Here is a 13,798-nt window from a genome sequence, read left to right as displayed (position 1 = left end):
ATGTCAACATAAATAAATAGATGTATACAAATAAAAACCGCTAATACATTTTGTAGAGAGGAATTACAGTTATAAGGATTAACCAATAACATAATTGTGGGGAATAAGGCCTTATCATAACTTCAATGTAAATATGTTATCAAATGAATCCATTGATAAATTGAGCTACTAATGTGTAAAATGTGAAGTCAGAGGGTCTGGTGTGTGTTTATCTGATGCTTCTGCCCACCTCTATGTTAAAAGATAACAGCAACACTTTCAGGGAAAGCTGAGCAGCTTCAAAGGCCCCTGGAGTGAGCTGCATCCTGACATCGGAGAGTTTTTTTGACACCTAATGAGACTTTGGACAGCCATTCACAGCTTGTGGTCTTACACAAGGAGACCACGTGATGACTTGTTGTATCTAATTTAGACAAAGACAACACATATAGGCTCTCAATACAGGAATACAGAAATATGAACTTTGAGGAAAATGCCTTCATATTTCATATTTTGGGAAATTTGTGTACCACTCCATACTGAGGGGCAAAAACCACACCAGGGTTGTGAATTACAGGTACTTACAGTACCAGGGAACAGCTGTAGTCACATGTCTTTGGGAAAGGTATGTCATATTGTTATATTTCCATCATGTTTGGTATTTAAATCTGCGGGAGATTATGCCCGATTTATTGATGGAGGAGTTATGCTTCTGGGATATATCTGAGAAAAGTTAAGACAGGTCAAAATTTAGGAATACTTTTGAACAAACCCTAGGTGACACTCAAGGGACATTTCCACCCCAACATTAGCATCCACATTGCCCCTGTGAATGCTGTTCCATTTGAGTTTGCTTAAAAACCTGTGTTGTGAAGGGACAAACTGTCAGTCTTTTGGGAAATCAATCATCATTGATTCAGTTTATACCAACTTGTCTGTAAGTTATACTCTGAATTTTACCCCTTTAGTTCACCTGTTTTGCAACTTTTTATTTGTATGTAAGCATTTTACTTTTTTTTTTTAAACATATTTTATTCAGATTTTTGTCAAAGATAAACGGTACAGCATATGTTATGATCATACAACTCATAACAGTATTAACATCAAGAGTTTGTAATGCAGGTGAGGTAAAGAACTCAGAACCACCACAAATGGGGAGGTCTTTGAGATAAGTAACATACAGGTAAACAAGAGTCAAAAGAGTTATGGTTATGAGATAACCGGAGTACCATGAGGGGAAAATGGAGAGGGGGAGAGGAAGAGGAAATAATAGATGTGGAAAACAGAGAGGAGACAGTTTGTGGGGGGGTGGGAGCAGTGGCGGATCCAGGGGGGGGGGCGATCGGGGCTTGCTGCCGACGACTGCACACTATGTGCAGGTCCGTTCGATAGTGACAGACAGGGACAGTGTGCTGCCCGGCTGCTCTGATTGTGTTTTAAACACAATCAGAGCGGTCGGGCAGCACACTGTCACTGCTAAGCGAACTTGCACATAGTGTGCAGCCGCAGAAGTCAGAAAGGGGGCAGGGCCTAAATCGCCCCCCCCCCCCCTAAATCACCCCCGGTACAACAATTTCCTAGATCCGCCCCTGGGGGGGAGCAGAGCTGGATTAAGGTTCTGGGGGGCCCGGGGCACTTAAGACAGGGGGGCCCCATATTGTCGAATATGATATTCATTTTAAACAAATAAACAGGCAATGCTATGTGCACTACTGTTAGATGCACACAACTCTGCCTTCACAAGAATAACAGTGTGAAGTAGGACATACCTCCCAACTGTCCTTGTAGTCAGACCAAATCCTAACTAAGTGAGACAGTCACCCAAATTCTGGACAGTCCCACCATATTGAGAACAGTTGGAAGATGGCCCTGCTCTCTCCTACCTGCTGTTGTCACTTTCACCACCTGTGGCTGCTGGTGTCTTAAGCTCAGTTGCTGCTTGTGTAGATTCTGGAATGTCGGGGCCTATTTTGAAACAAAAACAGGTACATAAAGTTTAGGAGTCCCCAAAGAGTCCGGTTAATAAATCAGTAGCACAACCTTTAATAATTAGGCCTCCCTCCCTGCAACCAGCCCCAAATTTTGAATTAAATTAAATTAATACTATTCACTTTTAATAATAGAACTATTTTCCCCAAGCAGCCCCGACATTAAATTAATAGCGTACACATTTAATAAACTTATTTCCCTCTCCACCAAACAGCCTGGTGTAAATGAATAGCATTTACATGTAATAAATAAACCTATTTTTCAAAACCATTGCCAACATTTTATAATTCATATTCACATTTAATAAATAGCACTCCTTCTCCCCAAACTCAAGCACACATTAAATACCTCACAATCACTCCACAAATAATTAACAAAATAACCTTACTATATGTAAGTATATATTGGTTATCCCTAACAGCCTAGTCCAGCTAAGCACTAGCAGGCCTGATTTGTTGCAAGGCAACAGAGCTAGCATGGAGGCATATTACATTTTGTACATTATACGTTTCCATATAAAGTAAGTGTATGTCCTCTTTAGGAGAGCTAACAGAATGAGTGGCCATAATTTTGTCATTTTTCCCATAATGCCCACTTTTAGAAATGCTACTTCCCTGGGGCATGGAGAGAGGGTCCACAATAAATAGACAATCTAGGTCTGAGCACATCGTACTTCTCTGTTCTCCATTTATATCCCCAACATCCCACTCCTCAATCCTCTTCTTCATCTTAATCCTCTATCTTCCCTCTCACTCCTCATTCCCCACCTACTTAGTATCTTCAATCCCCTTCTCATCAGCGTTGGTTTCCCTTCCTGGGTTGTCACTCTGCAACCCCCTCTATTTGTATAATCACATCCTCCTTGTCCATAATCACCCCTTCTCCTTGTCCATAAATCACCCCCTCTCCTTGTCCATAAATCACCCCCTCTCCTTGTCCATAAATCATCCCCTCTCCTTGTCCATAAATCACCCCCTCTCCTTGTCCATAAATCACCCCCTTCTTGTCCATAAATCACCCCCTTCTTGTCCATAAATCACCCCCTCTCCTTGTCCATAAATCACCCCCTCTCCTTGTCCATAAATCACCCCCTCTCCTTGTCCATAAATCACCCCCTCTCCTTGTCCATAAATCACCCCCTCTCCTTGTCCATAAATCACCCCCTCTCCTTGTCCATAAATCACCCCCTCTCCTTGTCCATAAATCACACTCTCCTTGTCCACAATTATCCCCTTCATTTTCATAATCACCTCCTCCTCTGGCTGAAACACACACAGACACAGTCACACACACACACACAGAAAGTCTCATACACACAGTCACACACACAGAAAGTCTTACACAAACACACACACACAGAAAGTCTCACACACACACAGTCACACACACAGAAAGTCTCACACACACACACAGTCACACAAACACACACACACACACACAGAAAGTCACACACAAAGTCACACACACAGCAGATCTTAACTTACCTTATCCCCCACAGACAGGCAGGGCAGCTCTTCTCTGCTCCTCCTCACACTGTCATCTACACGCAGCTAAGGAAGCCCAGAACACTCAAAAAAAAAAAAAAGCAAAAGCTTACCTGTGCTTATAGTGCCGACAGAGCACTTAAAAACGGAACCCTGTGCTGCCCCCTGTAGACTGACATTTGGGGGCAGCAAAAAGAGCCACAGCTGGTCCGGGGGGCCCCCCTGAGAGAGGGGGGCCCGGGGCACATGCCCCCTGTGCCCCCCCCTTAATCCGGCCCTGGGGGGGAGTAGGGTGTGTTAGTAGGGGGAAGAACAAAGACGAAGGAAGGGGAAACAGGACCTAGCGAGACTCAGCTCAAACAATTACTGAAGTATCGTTATTTTCATTTTTCAAGGAGGGGAATACGTAAGCATTTTACTTTTTGATTATTATTTCTAACATTTAATTAGTGATGTTATGAATATTAAAAAAAAAATAAGAAACAGCCTGCCCTTCCCTGTGTCTCTAAACAGCTTAACCAACCCTTTGAGAGCCTGGGCTGGCTGCACTAAAGCAGGGAAACTCGCAGCATGGGGTCCCCCCACCATACTGCCAAACCCGCTCCAGGCAGGTTAGATTGGGCCTGCAACAAATAATGCAGACCCTCCAAGGTTAAACCAGCACTGTGCTGTTAGCACTAGGGCTCTTCCCACACCTCTGGGGCAATGATTGAGGTGTAGTATTAATTGTTTAAGTGTATAAATTTGTTTTGTCCCCGATGCACTACAGGCCCCGCATGTCCAGGCTGCCATTAAGTATTTGGGCATGCTGGTGCTTGTAGAACTATAGGCACCAGCAAACCACAAGTGCCAGCATGCACCCAGGACCCACTGGAACACCAGAAAAGAAGAATACAATCCTTTGTGGAATTACAAAAAGAGGGCCATTTTGACCAGAAGAAAAGAAGACATTTTCCCTGGAATTACAAATTATTTGGGACATCTTCAAGGACCTCGGTGGAATATAATTTATTTTCACGTGGTTCAAAAGCCTATTTGGATTGCAAGTTTCTAGGAACAGATGAAGACATCAGATTGGTGAGTATTTAGGGTGTTTTTGTTTTTAATAAAATAATGTGGTTATAAAGAGGGTGTTGTTTGTCATTTTTGAGGTTTTGTTATTTTATTAAAGCTATGTGGTTTGAATGAGGGTGTTTTGGTTTATTTAACATTTTTCTTTGTGGTACTACAGGTCTCAGCATGCCATGGTTGTCAGGGCATGTTGGCACTTGTGGATCTCCAAGTGCCAGCATGCCCTGGCTGCCATGAGTATTCTGGTGCTTGTAGTTCTACAAGCACCAGCATGCCCAGACTGCTAATGTCAGCCCGGGTTGGCTGGGACTTGCTAAACAACAATAAAGTTGTTTTCTTTAATTTTTATACATTATTGTGTTGTTATTACCCTACATCCCTCCTCTCCTCTCAGTCCTTCAATCCCCACCGCCTCTTTGCCACTTTTAATTCCCCCACCACTCCTATCCCGCTCTCCCTACCGACTTTGCCTCCTTTTTCTCCTCCAAAATTGAGGATATCAGACTTGACACCTCCTCCTCGCCTCACCCTCCTGGTACTATCGACCCACATTCCTCCAACAGCCAGCTCTGGAACTCCTTCCACCCTACTTCGGGTGAAGAAGTTCACTTTCTCATTTTCTCCTCTCCCCCATCTACCTATCAACTTCATCCTATCCCTTCTCACCTTCTTTGCTCCCTCTCACCACTGCCTGCTCCTACCTTGCACACCTCTTCAATCTGTCACTCTCCACTGGCACTGTCCCCACTTCCTTTAAACATGCCCTTATCTCCCCATTCTAAAGAAGCCCAATTTTGACCCACCTCTCTCACTAACTATGCCCCATTTCTCTTGTCCCCTATGCCTCTAAGCTACTTGAGCGGGTTGTCTGCAACCCTCTCAAATCTGTCTTCCGTCCCCTCCACTCCACTGAAACTGCCCTGGCCAAAGTTACCAATGACCTCTCCCTTCAGTTGCAGACCCTCTGCCTCTCTGACTCTGTTCTCGCATGGTTCACATCTTATTTCGCCCTACCGTTCTTTCTCAGTTTCCACTCCTGACTCTTCCTCGCCCCCCCCCCTCTGCCCTCCCCGTTAGAGTCCCGCAGGACTCTGTTCTTGGCCCTCTACTCTTTTCACTGTATACCATCTCCCTGGGTGATCTCACCTCCTCCTTCCATCTCCAGTATCACCTTAACACTGATGACATTCAACTCTGCATCTCTTCTCCTGACACCCATCTCATCTCTCATATATTTGAATGCCTTTCCGCCATCTGCTCCTGGATGTCTTCTCGCTTTCTTAAAATTAACATTGATAAAACTGAAGTTATTTTTTTCCCTCCATCAAATCTTCATCCCACCATTTTCTCTCTATCACTGTTAATAATACCATCATCTCTTCTGTTCCCCAACTCCGCTACCTGAGTGTCACCCTTGACTCCTCCCTCTTCTTTGCCCTTCACATTCAATCTCTTGCCCAATCCTGTAGCTTCCAACTACGTAATATTGCCTGCATCCAGCCCTTCCTATCTCAATATGCCACCAAAAACATTATCCACACACTCATCATTTCCCATCTTGATTACTTTAACTTCTCCTCACCAGCCTCCCTTGCTCCCACCTCGCCCCCCCCTTGGTTCTATGCTCAAAGCAGCTGCAAGACTTATCTTTCTTTCATGTTGCTTTTCCTCTGCCTCTCCAGTCTACCCTTTCCCTACAGAATCCTTTTCAAACTCTTTACACTCACCTACAAGGCTCTCCCACACCACTGCCCCATACATCTCCAACCTCCTCTCCATTCACACTCCCTCCCATTCCCTGCAATCGACCAATGACCCTCGCCTATTCTCCACCCTGATCACCTCATCCCACACCAGAATTCAAAATATCTCCCGGGCTGCCCCCCTCCCCTGGAATGAACTCTATCTGTCTGTTCCCTAATCTGTGCACCTTTAAAAGAGCACTTAAAACCCATCTGTTCCTCAAAGCCTACTAACCATCTTAATTATCTCATTGCTTGATCTCCTCATCTCCCTCTTCCGTTTGTGCTCCTCTTGCGCCTGTTCCCCTTTAATGACTTCTTTCTGTGCCTGTGGTCTGTTTAACCTCCCTTTAGTATGTAAGCTCTTATGAGCAGGGCCCTCTTTCCTCCTGTATTTACACCTTTTCTCTGCCTCCAAAATCACTGTGCTTGCAATGCTTAGAGCCTTTGGAGTCTTTGTTTATTTGTTCACTGTTCTGTTCTGTTTTACCCTGTATGGTCAACTGTCTTTATTACGCACAGTATATATATATATATATATATATATATATATATATATATATATATATATATATTTATATATATACACTGATCATTAAAATCACTAACAAGTGAAGTGAATAACATTGATTACTACTCGTTATCATGGCACCTGTCAAGGGGAGGGATATATTGGGCAACAAGTGAAGTCAGTTGTTGAAGTTGCTCTGTTAAAAAAAACATGAAAAACGGGCAAGCATAAGGATCTGAGCAACTTTGACAAGGGTCAAATTGTGATAACTAGACGAATGTGTCAGAGCATCTCCAGAAACAGAAGGTCTTGTGGGGTGTTTTTGGTATTCAGTGGTAAATACCTAACAAAAGTGGTCCAAGGTAGGACAACCGGTGAACCAGCGACAGGGTCATGGGCACCCAAGGGTCATTGATGCGCGTGAGGAGCGAAGGCTAACTCGTTTGGTCCAATCCCACAGAAGAGCTACTGTAGGACAAATTGCTGAAAAAGTTACTGCTGGCTATAATACAAAGGTGTCAGAACACACATTGCATCACAGCTTGCTACATACGGCGCTGTGTAGCCACAGACTGCCCAATGTGCAAGAACCGAACCATGGAGCAATGTACAGCCGGATTCGTGTGCATTGTTTATCCAGGGAAGGGATGGCATCAGGATGCACTATGGGGAGAAAGCCTGGCTTAAGCAGTGTGAACTGGGTAATGTTCTGCTGTAAAACCTTGGGTCCTGGCATTCATGTGGAATTATTTTGACACGTACCACCTACCTAAACATTGTTGCAGACCAAGTACACCCCTTCATGATAACTGTATTCCCTCATGGCAGTGCCCTCTTTCAGAAGGATAATGCTGCCATACTACAAAAATTGTTCAGGAATGGTTTGAGGAACATGACAAAGAGTACAAGGTGTTGAATTGGGCTCCAAAATCCCCAGATCTCAATCCAATCAAGCATCTGTGGGATATTCTGGAAAAAAAAGTTCAAGTCATGGAGGCCCCATCTAGAAACTTACAGGACTTAAAATATTATTATTTATTCTTTGGGAAAATACCTTATTTCTATAACCATATATACTTTTACAACATAACATTATATCTTAGTATATTCCTGTATCTTTGGAGCTGAGGTGTGAGCCTTTTGTCACTAAAGTCACAACAAGTGTTTCATGCATTTCCTAGGGTGTCAGGCAGAAGATAGAAATCACAAGCAGTGTAGCATGATATTTTTAGGATGTCATGTTATTAATATGCCCTAGGTGCTAAATGGAATTGGGGGCAATGGGGCATCTGCCACTCTGGGCTGGTCCCATTGTGGACTACCTTGGACTTGGTCAATATTTTTTCCTTTAAAATATTTTCCTAGGAAATGGTTCTAATAGGCTGCTGAGTTGAGTCTTTCCCCCCAGGCTAAATTTAGCCAGCCCTCACCTGATAAGCCCCATGCAGGAATGGAGAAGCAGAATATTCTGACTGAAACAATTGATTGTACAAGAAGAAAAGCAAAAAGTTAGAAAATTGTTGCACTATAACTCGCTAGTGTTAACATAAAATATGAATCTGGGAGGGACTTATAAGAGTTAATAAAATAGAAACTTTTATTATAAATCATTAAAAATGATGTATTTCAAATTAAAACAGCGAAATGTATAAAATGAAAGAAAGTGATCAAACAAACTGTGTATCATAAAATTGCTGGGTATACCTCATTCAATCCCCTAAGTAACTAAGAGATTAAGCTTACATGTATAGTCATAGGTTAAGCTGTATTCCTTGAGTGATAAAAATTTCCCTTTCATGCCATATATTTAGCCATCATATGATTTCAGCTTGTTCCTAATGGATAAGGTATAATGTTTCCTTAAATCCAAATGGCTGCTAAATATGGCTGGTAGCTTGTAGTTAATTGAAATCAGCTGTTTACCACATGAAGATTTAAAAGTGTGTCAAATAATAGCTGAAGACCCGTATGTTGCTGGCTAGAAATCTGTTAAACACTATACCAGCATGAGAGCCGCTGTTAGTACGGGGAGTGTATTGCTACCTGCCTGCTAATGCTCCATACTAACTGTGGGTTTAATGGAGCTTTAAGCCAAGTATTGTAAGCATGCTCTTTCTATAGATGGGGTAGAGGTATAGCCGGCAAGAACGCCAATGCGCGTTTCGCTGGTTAAGGCTTTGTCAAGTTAAAAATAATCAAATGACTGGCCTTAAGAATTCAAACATTGTTTTTAAAAAAAGAGATAACTTAACACATTACTTCTCATTAAATTACAATCTTAAAAAATGAGCTGAGATGATTAGTTTAGAAGGGATTAATGTTTTCCCAAATATAAATGTGGTGCCACATTTTAGCTCCAGCACTTCTCTTCTCTTCCATGCAGTGACTGTATGTTGGAGGGAAAAGTGTATGACATCATGTAGAGAGGAGCTGCACTGTCAGTATGCCACTAATGTTGCTGGTGTCTGGTGATTCTGTCTTGTTCGTACATCACGTTGTGAAGCAAAGACTGATTAATGATACTTGTGCACTGGCTCCAGGCAGAGCCGTAACTTACAATACTAGCACCTGGGGCGAGAAAGACAAATGCCGCCCCCCTAGCCCTCAATTTTAACCAAATTAACCTAAAATATTCCTAAATTGCGCCCCCCCCCCCCCTTCAGCGTTCCGCCCTGGGCGGTCGCCCCTATCGCACAGCCCTAGTTACAGCCCTGGCTCCAGGAGCTCTGCACTCTCCACTACCCTGAATGTATGCATTTTTGTTTTACATTAAATACACATTTCCGAACTATGCAGAGTCATATCTTGCGCTAATGCCTACAATACACTTAGGGAGGCAGAACAGAGAAGGGAAGAGGCATACTAGAGTAGGCTACAGTATGGGAATGTTCTCGTAAATGAGTCAGACATGTACATTGACAACTAAAAACAATAGGAGGCGTATCTTTTACGGGTGCTTGGCTCGCGGTGCAATATATGCACTTTAGAAGATGACGATCAGTATCTGCTTCTGACTGGCTGCTCGAATCTTAATCCCTCCCACTGATGGTATATAAATCATGAGTGTGGCTGCAGTATTCTATGATGTTGTAGCAGTCTATTTGCATTACTTAACTGAAATTTGCACAGCAGGAAAGTAGATTCCCATTTGTTTTTGTAAACAGATGTTTATAGATGTAAACAGATGTTTGTATTTAATTGAATTTAATTTGCACTTTTAATTTGTATAGGTATCTGTATTTAATTGTTCTTTACATGATAATGAACGCGTTTTCATATTTACTAAAAACACTCTCCAGACACTATTCTGTCTTATGTATATGACACTTCGTTACAGTATTATATTGTGTACAAATTGGGTAATGTGACTTTAGCACTTACTACTAACAATGTCAAGCTATATCTCCTGGCGTAAACCACAAACATATGCTACTTTTTACTCCTGGTGTACACCTAATGTATGTGCTACGGTTGCAAAGCTTGAGATGCATCTGACTCAGCATACACAGAAAAGTTTTTTACATAAAATGCATCCAACTATACATGAGCCACTATGGGCCTGACTATTAAGGCGCACATATGGAATTCAGGCATACGCATGCCGAAATTCAACAAGGAGCAGATTTTAAGATACATGCGCTGATGAATTTGGATGTAAGTCTGCTCAGCTCTACTACACAAGACATTGCAGGATACGTCCAATACCTATGTGGAATATAAATTCACAAAAGAACGAACAGAGAAAAAACAAAGATATTCAATTAATGTCACATGTCAATAATATAGGCAATAATGATAAAACAGTTAAACAAAAAATAAGTTACTTTCTGGCCTAAAAGTATAGAAAGTATAGATTTACAGATAAACAAAATTGTAGGTTAGAACCCCCTTATACTTGTGTTCTGAGTAGAAAAAAACATAATTTAGCTAGTAAAATACAGATGTATCGAGTATTAAACTGACACCAGGGACATCACAATTTTACTGCATTGCGCCATTCATGAGTTACCATTTCATGCTGCTATACTATAAAACAGCACTGAATGTATTTCAATGGGAACCTTCTTTTCTGTATTAGTTCAGTTGGAAATTAAATAAAAACACTATTAGACAACAATAACTGCTCCGTATGTGGGAAGGCATTATTTTTTTTATTTAGTAGTATTACCCTGGCACACACTGCTAGAAAGAGCCCCACTGCTATTCAGCACAGGGTAAGTTGTCTTGGGGAGAATGGACCACATTTATGTAGTCCTAGTTGAATGAGCCAGGGCTGGTATAACGCATGACATGAAGACTGTGTAGAGCTGATTACTATTGTTTCAGGAGGGTCCTATGCTCATTGACAGAGGGAACAAGAAACAGGCTATAGCACTGGTGCTGATTCATTTTTTCTGGGGGGGTGAGGGAGGATAGCACATTGTCCATTTATATTTATTTAATTTTGATGCTGAAGATTATGAATGAAAAACTTTTGCATTCATTTCAATGGGAAAGTCAGCACTACAACTGGGTACAGAAAAGCGCACTGCATTTTAAAAAGGGCAATGGTGACTTAACGCTTTGGGAATCTCAGCCACCAATGTAATGTGTTTCGTGTTACATGAATTTTGCTTACTACATTTGTATGTAAAGATTAGCTAGTTGGTTACACTTATTCTAAAGTGTATCAGGTTGCCCAACAATGATCTTTATATTCAGTCCCTTACCTTTTCTCTGGTCACTCTCTATTGCCTTAGTGAAAAGCTGGGATTCTCAACCAACCTTTTCAAGAAAATGTGATTGCTATAAGCTCTAAAAGCCATGAACGTAACCCTGTTTCTACATTAGTGGTTTGAGTGTCACACGTATTGCTCAGTCTAACTACTGTGTTTGTCTATTAGCTCTATCAGTTGTTTGATACTGGCTACCTTCCCAGCTCTGACTTCTGATGTTGGCTCACTACTAGCTTTTGAATTCTATGAATGCTAGATTCTTGTCTGTGTCAGCACTATTTGTTTGCTTCTGACACTCTGATTGATAAATGCCCAGCAGTATTCACCAACCAGAGTGTTAGGTCTACTTGATGATGGAAGTCAAACTGTCTGCTGGGCTAGTGAATGTTTTTGGACTGGCTGGCCTTGACTGTGCACAAAAAAGCCTCCATCCATATGCAGATTTAGTCAAACCTTGCGCTAATCAAAAAGAAAAAAATGTCCCTCTTCTTCCATTGTCACTCTGCCTCTTATATCACATCAGAAAATGTCCTATCAATAAGGCTGGAAATGTAAATATTAAACAGATTGCACATCTTCCCTCTATATAAATGCAGTGCTCAAAGCAGTGGTTGGCAGAAGAGCGTTGAATTAAACAAGGTGGGATCATTGCCTTTGAGAGCCAGCTATGAGTGGTTATGAGTAGCTCACAACCAATGATATATTCCCTTTAGAGAAAGTCATGCATTTGCTTCTTTTCAAATTTCTGCCATTCATCCATTCTAATAGAAGGAATCTGCACTACAGATATGGATGGTTTACAATTCCTTTAAGAGTTCAATATATAAAACTATTATTGCTACAGGACTTTTCTTTACTTCAACAAAGGTTTTACTATGCCCAATAGTTTACAATTCACTAGTTTTTTCTGTCACACAATTAATTTTACTCTTCCCTCTTTCAAACTTATTTGTATGTGAGAATACTCTTATAATTAAACAGCAACTAAATGTATCCTAATCTACAAGCATAAATATGACTTTTTCACACATAATTTACCTGCAAAGTACCCCAGATTATTTACCTTTTAATTGGAAAGGGTAATTTTGCTTCCAATTTAACCAGAGGGGGGCATAATTTATGTTTACTTAAAAAATATTGCCTATCAAGACTAGTGTGAAAGAAACTCACCTACCCTTTCTGCATTTCACTGGGATGCTACATTTTGAGCTTTAGTTATTATTGGAACACCCAGGTGGAGATGGCAGAGAGGCAATTGGAGTCACATAAAAAAGAAGGAGAGAGGTCAGAGGAGGAGACGTAATTTTGTGTGTCATCTGCATAGAGGTGGTATTGGAGGCTGAAGGAGGGTATTAGTTCACAGAGAGAAAAAAATATATACAGAGAAAAGCAGAGGGCAGAGAAAAGAAAGCTGGGAAAGATTTGGATCATTGGAGACAATGTGATACAAGTGAGACTAAGAACAAGATTGCTTCCAGGCCATTTAGGTGTTGCTGTGTTCACACATATTTGGGTGCGGGTGGGGGTGTCGGGGGCAAGGTTAGGTAAAAGGAATCTAGGTTATTGTCAGAAAGCTGGAAAGCCAATTTGAAGAAGCTGGAAATGTCACAGAGCAAGGAGAACACAAGGTCCAGAGAGTATCCATCACAATGGGTGGGGGATGATGTACACTATGAGAGACCACAGCAGGTGAAATATATAGGTGGCAATGCCAGCTGGGTTGTCAAAGGGGATGTTGAAATGTTCTTAAATAAGAGTGCAAAGGTCAGTGGAAAAGTAGTAAGAAGCCAGGCAGCAAATTTGTGAAAGAATTGGGAAACAGGGCTGGGGAGCGGTTGATGACAGCAGCTTGGAGATGGAGTGAAGAGAAGAGATATATGGCATGAACTTCAAAAAAGGAGAAGGAGAGGGATGATTATGGTGTGATGACACAGAATGTGTAACCAGGAGACAGTAAGAAGCCTACTCCACCATTTTGTCAGTTACCGAGTCAAGGATGGGAATGTAGGTAAGATCCCCATAGGATAAAACAGCAGATGAATCTGAATCAGAAGGAGGAAGCCAGGTTTCAGTAAAGGCAAGAAGACTGACGGAATGAGAATGGAATAGGTCACAGATGGATGCAAGTTTGTTACAGACAAATCTAGTGCAGAGAAAAAGGGAAGGTGTGAAAGCAGATATATGGCAATGAGGTTGGAGGTGTTAGAAGTGCGTGATGAGTGGGAAGTTTTGTGTTGTTAGGAGGAACATGAGCAGATAGAAGGGATTGTGTGGGATCCAGTGCTGGGGAAAATGTCACCAGCAGCC

The 13,798-nt window shown here is 41.7% G+C and overlaps 1 protein-coding gene across 9 annotated transcripts in view; it reads right to left on the bottom strand.

The window, feature by feature from the left end:
- ADGRL3 (adhesion G protein-coupled receptor L3) overlaps positions 1 to 13,798 on the bottom strand; it is a 958,921-nt gene that overhangs the window by 584,350 nt on the left and 360,773 nt on the right. The window lies entirely within an intron of this gene.

Source organism: Mixophyes fleayi, chromosome 1 (assembly GCF_038048845.1).
Source record: "Mixophyes fleayi isolate aMixFle1 chromosome 1, aMixFle1.hap1, whole genome shotgun sequence".
Lineage (NCBI taxonomy): Eukaryota > Metazoa > Chordata > Amphibia > Anura > Limnodynastidae > Mixophyes > Mixophyes fleayi.
This window is presented reverse-complemented; position numbering and strand designations above follow the sequence as displayed.